The sequence below is a fragment of the Coffea arabica genome, chromosome 3c (assembly GCF_036785885.1).
Source record: "Coffea arabica cultivar ET-39 chromosome 3c, Coffea Arabica ET-39 HiFi, whole genome shotgun sequence".
In the NCBI taxonomy this organism is placed as follows: domain Eukaryota; kingdom Viridiplantae; phylum Streptophyta; class Magnoliopsida; order Gentianales; family Rubiaceae; genus Coffea; species Coffea arabica.
In genome coordinates this window covers 32,722,671-32,731,591 of record NC_092314.1, presented here as the reverse complement: position 1 = coordinate 32,731,591, position 8,921 = coordinate 32,722,671, and positions in this window count along the sequence as shown.

Here is an 8,921-nt window from a genome sequence, read left to right as displayed (position 1 = left end):
AAAAAATTCCCCCAACCCCAGCCCCGAGAGCCCCCCATGGGCACCCGCCCCCATTGCCATCCTTATATTGGACTCATACAAAAGTGCAAAACCTGTAGAAGAAAAACCTTGCAATATGAAGTCAAAGTATAATCCTTGTATTCTCCAAATAATTGTAATCTGTCAATTTTGCAAAAGCAGCCCGAAACATGGGAGAAGCATACCTTACGATGGGAAAAAGTCCAATACATAGAAGTAATATAGCCAATCAGTGATTTTGTATTTAATATAAGACCAAAATAAAAAAGGTTAGGGGTGGCATTTTTGTCATAAATAATTGTTAAAGCAATGAAGTGTCTTTTTTTTTACTTGACACAATAGACCTATACTACTCTATACTAAGGGAAAGGGAGATTTGAAGAGACTCAAGGATAATTCGGAGAGGATTGAACCATCACCGGCCCAAACGGTCTAATCAATCAAGTATGCCACCCCCAATTACCATAAAAACTGTAGTATGATGCAAGTATAAGGATGAAAAATTACCACATAATAATACCTTGAAGCAACAACCTTTCCAAATCAATCAAGTTCAAAGACAGAGAGGAGTATAGAACATCTATATTCTACCCTAACAATTGAGGCATCACTATTTGCTAAAGAGAAACAAAAGAAAAAAAAAAGGAAAAGTAAAGAAGCTCATAAATGATAATTAAATTTTGCTGCAATGAAAGTCTAAAGAGTACTTTACACGAGGAAATCTGGACCTATAATGCTTTTGCATTAGTGATGTTATGTCTTCATTAACAACAAAAAATGAAAAACCTCTCCCTAATTGTTGCTCAAGAGTCATGAATCAATCTTTCTTCAACTTCAATCTCGCACTTCTCCTAAGTTCACTTTTGGGAATGACAGCTTTGCGCTTGGATTTCCTAGACTTGGATTTAGCTTTTCGCGAACTATTATTCTCCTCTTGACCCAAAGCTCCTACTTTGGTAAAGGCTTTGATAAGATTTGGATACAATGTATCCATGGACTTCTTGAAATCTGGTGAGACTTTAGTTGAATCACAAGAAGACAACTGATACTTTCCCACCATAGATTCACCATTCTTGTAGGCATTAAAAGCAGCTAATATAATATGTGATCGTCGAGAAAAATAATTACCTGCAAAAACCTCAATAGTGTTCGGTGGTTGTTCCTTGAGAAGTTGCATCAATTTGCAAGAAAGAAGGTAAGCATTATCAGTATATGCCCTTGATTGATTTCGATAAGCTGGATTCTTGTGTTAATTCCAGTAATGTGGCTCATCGAAGAACGGTTCCTCATTCAGTACAAGGCCTTGGATGGACAGTGGAGTTGAAGTATAGTACATTCTCCAGGTATCCATATCTCTTTGCCTTGTCCATCCCATGTATTTAGCAAGCTGAGACAAACTTTGCCCGATCCGTGTAGGCTTGGATTCATTCTCATTCCATGTGAAAGAAAATTCACCCGAGGAGGTGACGTGGGATAATCAGAAGGGAATGCTAAGTAGCAAGAAAAAAAAAAGACCATCATGGTATGGTGTTCCCGAAGCTCCAATGATCACAGCTCTAGGAAGATTTATCTTGTTTTTCATAAACCCTAACATGGATTGATTCAGGTAAGTTCTCCTCGAGAATCTTCCATTCTTGCATGATCTTCTTGTGGACAGCACTAGAGGGATTTGAGAATCAATCAGTGTCCTATTTTCATGTTTTTTGTTGAGGCATAATGGTGATCTGAATAGTCTGTCACTATATCAAAATAATTGAAATTCAACTCTTTTTCTACAAAATTCTGATCATCCTTGATTTTAGCAATTTCTTAACCTTGATAATTGAAAGCGAGTACTTTATAAGAGAATTTCACATGGAGATCTTGAATCTCGTATATAATGGCGTGAATCATATCAATTAAGGTGTAACGTACTTTTTAAAAAATTAATGAAAAATATTTGAACACATGTTTTAACTATTTTTTCTTGTCACAAATATACCTTAATGAGAAAATGAGACACTAATAATTTTTTGTAAACTTTGTCAACAGCCATAATCTACAAGCAATCTAAAAAACAACCCATGCTGATTGCAATAGAATTCTGAAATACAATTTGAAACTAAACCCGATGCAAAGATGCAAAGATTTACGCTGGTAGGTCAAAACATTTTACAGGTTTTTTTTTTATATTTTGCTTTTTTTATATTTTACATTTTACAGGTTCATATGCCAAAACAGGGGAAAAAAATTACTCGCACCTATCTATCCATTTGATCAAGACTAATGTTTTGGCCCTTTTTCCCTTTACACATGATAGATGCTATATATAAATATATTACCTTTGGTCCTTGGAATAGTCTTAGAATAATTTTCTTTAGAATTCTAATTTTAGTACTGTCATTGGTTTTTTGAATTTGCTTAATTTAATTTCTCTTAATTAGGTGAAAATCATTTGTCAAATTAGATTCCTAAATTGCACCATTAAATAGCTCAAGTCATGACAAAGTACATGGACGGACAAGGACAACATTTTTTTTTGGATAGAGGAAATTTTATCGAATTAAAGTTCCTACTATGGAAAAAATAAACAAACAAAAGAGAGAAAATATCTAGTGAAGTTCCCAAACTACAGCAAATTGAATATGTAAAATCAAATTGCACTTTGGCTTTTGATGACAAAAACATGTAAATTAGCCAATCAATTAATAGGATTAACAAGGTTTCCAATGAATCAAATTCTTAGTATATAAATCAATATTCAAGGGAGTTTTTTTAAAAAAGAAGGTAGCTTTAAACTAATAATGAGCCCTCAAAGCACGTTTCTTTGAATGGCCCTCAATGCCCCATCAAAGTAAAAGATCAGTGCTGATTTTGATCAAGGAGCCTATCAACTATAAAAGCACATTTTAAATTTATATTTTAAAAGTCATGTAATCCTCTAAAGTCTAAAAGCCATAATAACCTTTCAAAAGTCAAAAGGCCAAAGGTCAAGTGACCTTTCGTTTGTCTAATAAGTCATATTTGCTTGTATGGTTTGCTTATAAAAGAAAGGAATGTAAGCCTCTAGGAGAAGAGATCCTTGAAAATAAAAGAAAGAGTGTGTTTGTTTTCATGACTAACTAAAATAGTTCTATTTTCTCTGTAATCCGGCAATGATCCACAGGATATTTTCAAATCCTTGTGATATTTCTGGAAAGAAAGTAGGGTCAAAAGATTGTCAGAAAGGACAGAAGAATGGCTAGCTTTGAATGAAATTCATTTGGATTCGTGGTTACTCCAAGTGGTATCAAAGCCACAGGATTAGATAGAGTTACTCAATCAATAACATTCATCTGCAATGGATATTACTTCATCTTTATCTTTGAAAAGTTCAAATAATAATAAGTTAGATTATCTTTATGAAGTATCTATAGAACCGGTCAACCCTACATCTCTTCCGTTAATTAATCCTTATTCTGTCTTCTCCAAATTAGCCTCATCTTCTTTGAGAGTTGTAAAATCCTTGATAAAATATAATGTCATATTTGTCCTTACATTCCTATGAATAACATATTATGGTATCAGAATAAGCATACATTCGTATTGCTGAATATATTTGATAAAATTGTAAGATCTATAATCTGTTATATATATATCTGATCAAATAAAAAAGGAGGCTCATTTAATTTTGGAAATTATAGATCAATTAAAGATTCATATTCCTGATGATCTTGAGTCTATATTATTTGAGGAAGAGGAGCATACTGACAATACTCTTTTGGCTTTGGAGATATTCCGAGAAGATTATCCTTGTACTTATCACTATAAGGAATTAAACCCTACAAAAACCTATCCCCAAACACATGTTCATATTCTTCCTACCAAGAAAGATGAACCCATCCCGACCGTAGCATTTCTGATTTAGGAGCATCAATGTCAATTCTAAACCAAAAAAATCCTTTCTCCATATATTGGAAAAAAAATTCACAAGTTTCGAGCAACAAACGGAGAATTGTTTGAAACCAGTATTGTAACAAAAAATCCTATCATCATCCAACTTTTACTTGATTGCAAAACTCAGACCCATATCCTTGGAGCTGATTTCACAGGTAAAGACATCATCATAGGATTTGATTTCTATGAGAAGGGAGATTTTCTATTAATGCCTGATGGTATTAAATCAAAGAAATTCTTCAAGGAATATATTGATGTTCCAAAAATATATCTTCAATCTCACGAAACTTCTGAACCTTCTGAACAAATCAATGTCTTCAAGGCCCTGATTATTCAACAATCTTGTGCTGAGAATCACAAAGACTTTCTCACCAAATGTGACCACTCTCTTTGGAAAATTCTGATTTCTTTGTCAAGCTTCCTTTCAAAAGGAACGAGGATATAAATCCCATGAAAGTTAGCCACCTTGGGATGAATCCTAAGCATTCCAAGCTTGCTGAGAAAGAATGTTTTGAACTTCTTGAATTTGAACTCATTGAAAAGTCTGAATCTTAGTGGTCTTGTCAAGCTTTTTATGTCAATAAGAGATCTGAACAAGTAAGAAACAAGCTTAGACTTGTTATAAATTATCAGCCATTTAATCAATTTTTAATGGACAATAAATTTCTTATACCTAACAAACTCTTTTTATTTTTACAAATCTCAACTACCAAGTGGTTTCTAAGTTTGATTTAAAATCTAGTTTTTGGCAACTTGGCATTCATAGTGAAGATAGATACAAAATTGGATTTTGTATCCCGAATCATCATTTCCAATGGACAGTCATGCCTTTCAGGCTAAAAACTACTCCTGCACTTTTCCAAAAAACAATGATTCGTATTTTTCAGCCTATTCTTCACTCAGCACTAATATATATATATTGATGATATTTTGTTATTTAGTTCCACTTTTGAGGAACATATTAAGTTGTTTTATCAGTTTGCAGATATTGTTAAAAATTTTGGAGTCATGTTGTCTAAAAAGAAAATGAATTTGGCTAAAAAAGAAATCAATTTTCTTGGAAAGAAGATTTCTGATGGATCTTGTACCCCAGAACAACATATTGGAGAATCTATTCTCCATTTCCTTGAAGAAAACTTGTCCAAAACCCAGATTCAACAATTCCTTGAAATCGTTAATTATGTCCGAGACTTCATCTCTCAAGCCTCTCGGCTCATCAATCCCCTGACAAAAATGTTAAGAAAAGACTCACTATTTTGGGAAAACAGTTAAATCCAGTCCATCAGAAACCTAAAAGCACAATTACAAAATCTTCCTACTTTGCATATTCCCAATATTGGCAAAAGAATTCTCCAAACTGATGCCAGTAACAAGTATTGGGGAGCTATCCTTTTTGAAGATATTGGTAATGGTATTCAAAAATGTTGTGGTTTTGCTAGTAGTATCAGAGCTACCCCAAATCCCATGCCATAGCTCAAACAGATTCATAATTATGTTTTGAATAGAAATATTTTGAGTTACCATATTATAATAGATCCATACCGGAGGCTTAACCAAGCTTATAGGAATGTAAGCTCTTATGCCAGTCCAATTTATAGCTATGGAAAGGGTTACAGAAGAATGGCATTAATAGAGTTACAAATTCATTTTGATGAATAGGAATGGGTTCTTCTTCTTCATTCCCTACATAACAGAGCTATCATACTATCCTTGATCAAGAACAGGAATGTGCTAAGGCCCAGAGATATATTTTCCAAGAGAATCGCAGTATCCCACCAGAATCCTGGCCTAGTCCTTATGGTCATGGAATTTTCCATTTTCCTATCCTCACTGGGAACGCATGACCAAAGCCAAGAATGACTATGCTAATCTCTTGGCAGATAGTGCAATGCAAGATGCACAAGATCCTTATCCAACTGGTCCCAATCGAACATGCTACAAAAGCACGATTGAGGCTAAAAGAGCATCCAATAAAAGGCAAAACAAAGAAGGCATTAGTATTTGCATCATTGATTACAACATCACTGATCTTGATAGCATGCCCTTAGATACCCTATCAGAAGAAGACATTAATATTTAAAGTCAAGTGACCCTTTCCATAGTCCAAGAGCCAATAACTGTAAAAGCACGTTTTAAATTTATGTTTTAAGAGTCATGTAACCCTTCAGGGTCTAAAAGCCAAAACGACCTTTCAAAGGTCAAAAGGCCAAAGGTCAAGTGACCTTTTGTTTGTCTAGTAAGTCATATTTACTTGTATGGTTTGTTTATAAAAGAAAGGAATGTAAGCCTCTAGGGGCAGAGATCCTTGAAAATAAAAGAAAGAATGTTTTTGCTTTCTTTCATTCAAAGCTAGCCATTCTTCTGTCCTTTTTAACAATCTTTTGGCCTTGCTTTTTTTTTCATGAAATATCATAAGGATTTGAAGATATCCTGATGGATCATTGCCGGATTAGAGAGAGAAGAGAATTGTTTTAGCTAGCCATTAAAGAAAAAATAAAGAGTATCAGCCACTTGGCAGTTGAGATTTGTAAAAATGAAAAGAGTCTGTTAGGTATAGAAAATTTATTATCCATTAAAAATTGATTTAGTGGTTAATAATTTATAACAAGTCTAACAAGTCTAAGCTTGTTTCTTACTTGTTTAGATCTCTTTTCCAAAAAGGGTGGTCATATTTGGTGAGAAAGTCTTTGTGATTCTCAGCACAAAATTGTTGAATAATCAGGACCTTGAAGACATTGATTTGTTCAGAAGGTTCAGAAATTTCGTGAGGTTGAACATATATTTTTGGAACATCAATATATTCCTTGAGGAATTGATTTAATACCATCAAGCATTAATAGAAAATCTCTCTTCTCATAGAAATCAAATCCTATGATGATATCTTTACCTGTGAAATCAACTCCAGGGATATGGGTTTGAATTCCACAATCAAGTAAAAGTTGGATGATGATAGGATTTTTGTGTACAATATTGGATTCAAACAATTCTCTGTTTGCTACTCGAAACTTGTGAATTTCTTTTCTCCAATATTGTGGAGGAAGGATTTTTTGGTTTAGAATTGACATTGATGCTCTTGAATAAAAAAAAAATTATGGCCGGAATGGGTTCATCTTTTTTGGTAGGAAGAATATGAATAAGTGTTTGAGGATACCTTTTTGTAGGGTTTAAATTCTTATAATAATAACTACAAGGATAATCTTCTCAGAATACCTGCAAAGCCACAAGAGTATTGTTAGTAAGCTCCTCTTTCTTAGATAATATAGACCCAAGATCGTCAGGAATATGAATCTTAAATTGATCTATAATTTCTGAAATTAAATGAACCCCCTTTTTATTTTGAGGACAATTCTTTGCATAATGTCCTTTTTTGTGGCAGATGAAACATGTTCCACCCTTTTGATCTCCTTGCTTGTTAAAGGATTTTCTCTTTTTCTTGAAATGTCTCCATGTAGTCCTCTTGTATGGAGATTTATCAGTAACCCTGAATGTTTTTAATCTTTTCTTGAACCTTCCCTTTGGAGTTTTACATGTGAAACAGTTTCCTTTTGTTTCTAGTTCAGGCTTCTTACAAGCTTGGTCAATGCAGATATCTCCCTTCAAGCATTCTCTTACTATTCTTCTTTTATGGCACAAGTCTTTGAGGGTCAAGAATATGAACTGCTTGATTTGTCCTGCAAAAAGATTTAAAATGGAACTATATTTATTATGTATGTATAATTCAGGTCCATCAGCTAGTGACCTTGGGATAGAGCTTAAAAAGGTTTGCTTTAAATTAATATCTGCTCTAAGAGTAAAGAATAATTGAATCATTTTCTTGAAATATTTATTAAAATCTTTTCGATCATAAGAGTGACATTTCATTTGAAAAAATTCTTTTCTCTTCAACTCTCTGTTTTCTTTCACATCTCCCAAAAATATAAAATGAAGAAGATTTATATTTTCAATAAAACTTGTCTAGTCAAAAAATGCAACTTATCAATTTCTCCAAGACTAGACCACCAGTCTTTTAACATACTAGAGAATCATTTTGTGAAATTTGATAAAATTTCAAAGTGAGATTCTTCTTTAAGATTTTGAATGGTTAACCAAGCATGAGAATCTTGGAACCTGGATTCCCATTACGAGGATGGTATGTTATCAATTGTAAAAATTTTTGTACTTCCCTGTACTTTTTTCTTTTTCTAACTTGAGTTTGAATCATCTAGATGCTCTATCTCTATCTCTCCCTCATTTGTCGCCATATGAATATGAGGAGAAGAGATTTTCTCTGATTCCTCTAATTCTAAGGAATCTTCTAATTCTGAAGAAGTGACCGAGCCATCCATAGAATCTTCATTTCTAGAGCTTTCTAACTACTCTAAAGATTCATCTTTTGAGTGTATCTCAATAGTTGAGACTTGTGGAATTTGTTACTGATGAACATTCTGTAAAACAGAAAATAAACATTAGAGAGTTTGTAGTTTCTTCAGGCATCTTTTCTTTTTCTTTCTTTGCCTTTTGTGTAGCCTTTTGTTCTTCTTTCTTTTTGGCTCATTGTTCTCTGCACCACTTGGCAATATCAAATTCCTGTTTTGGAGGTGAAGAATTCTGACTGGTAAACACAGCAACACATTGGTTTACTGGCATGGTATCAAAGTAACAAGGTGTAGGCAATGAGCTTGTTGGGATTGCTCCAAAAGCACTTGTAAACTGACTTGAAGGTTCCCCTATGCTTTTGAGACTGGCAATTTGTTTTTTTAGAAAATTTTCTTCCTTGTCCTACTATTCATTAAAATGAGAGAGAGAAATATTAGTCGTAGGCGAGGGATATTTCAATTCATTTAATCTTTTTTCTAATACAGAGATCATATGAGAAATCTATGCATTTTGAGTTTTACTGTTTCGCAAACAGTTTTCTGTTTTCTCTGAGATTGCACCTTTTGACCTTGAATATGAATGAATTGGCTGTCGATATCTTCATAAGACTTGTAGTTCTCTGTCTTAGATTC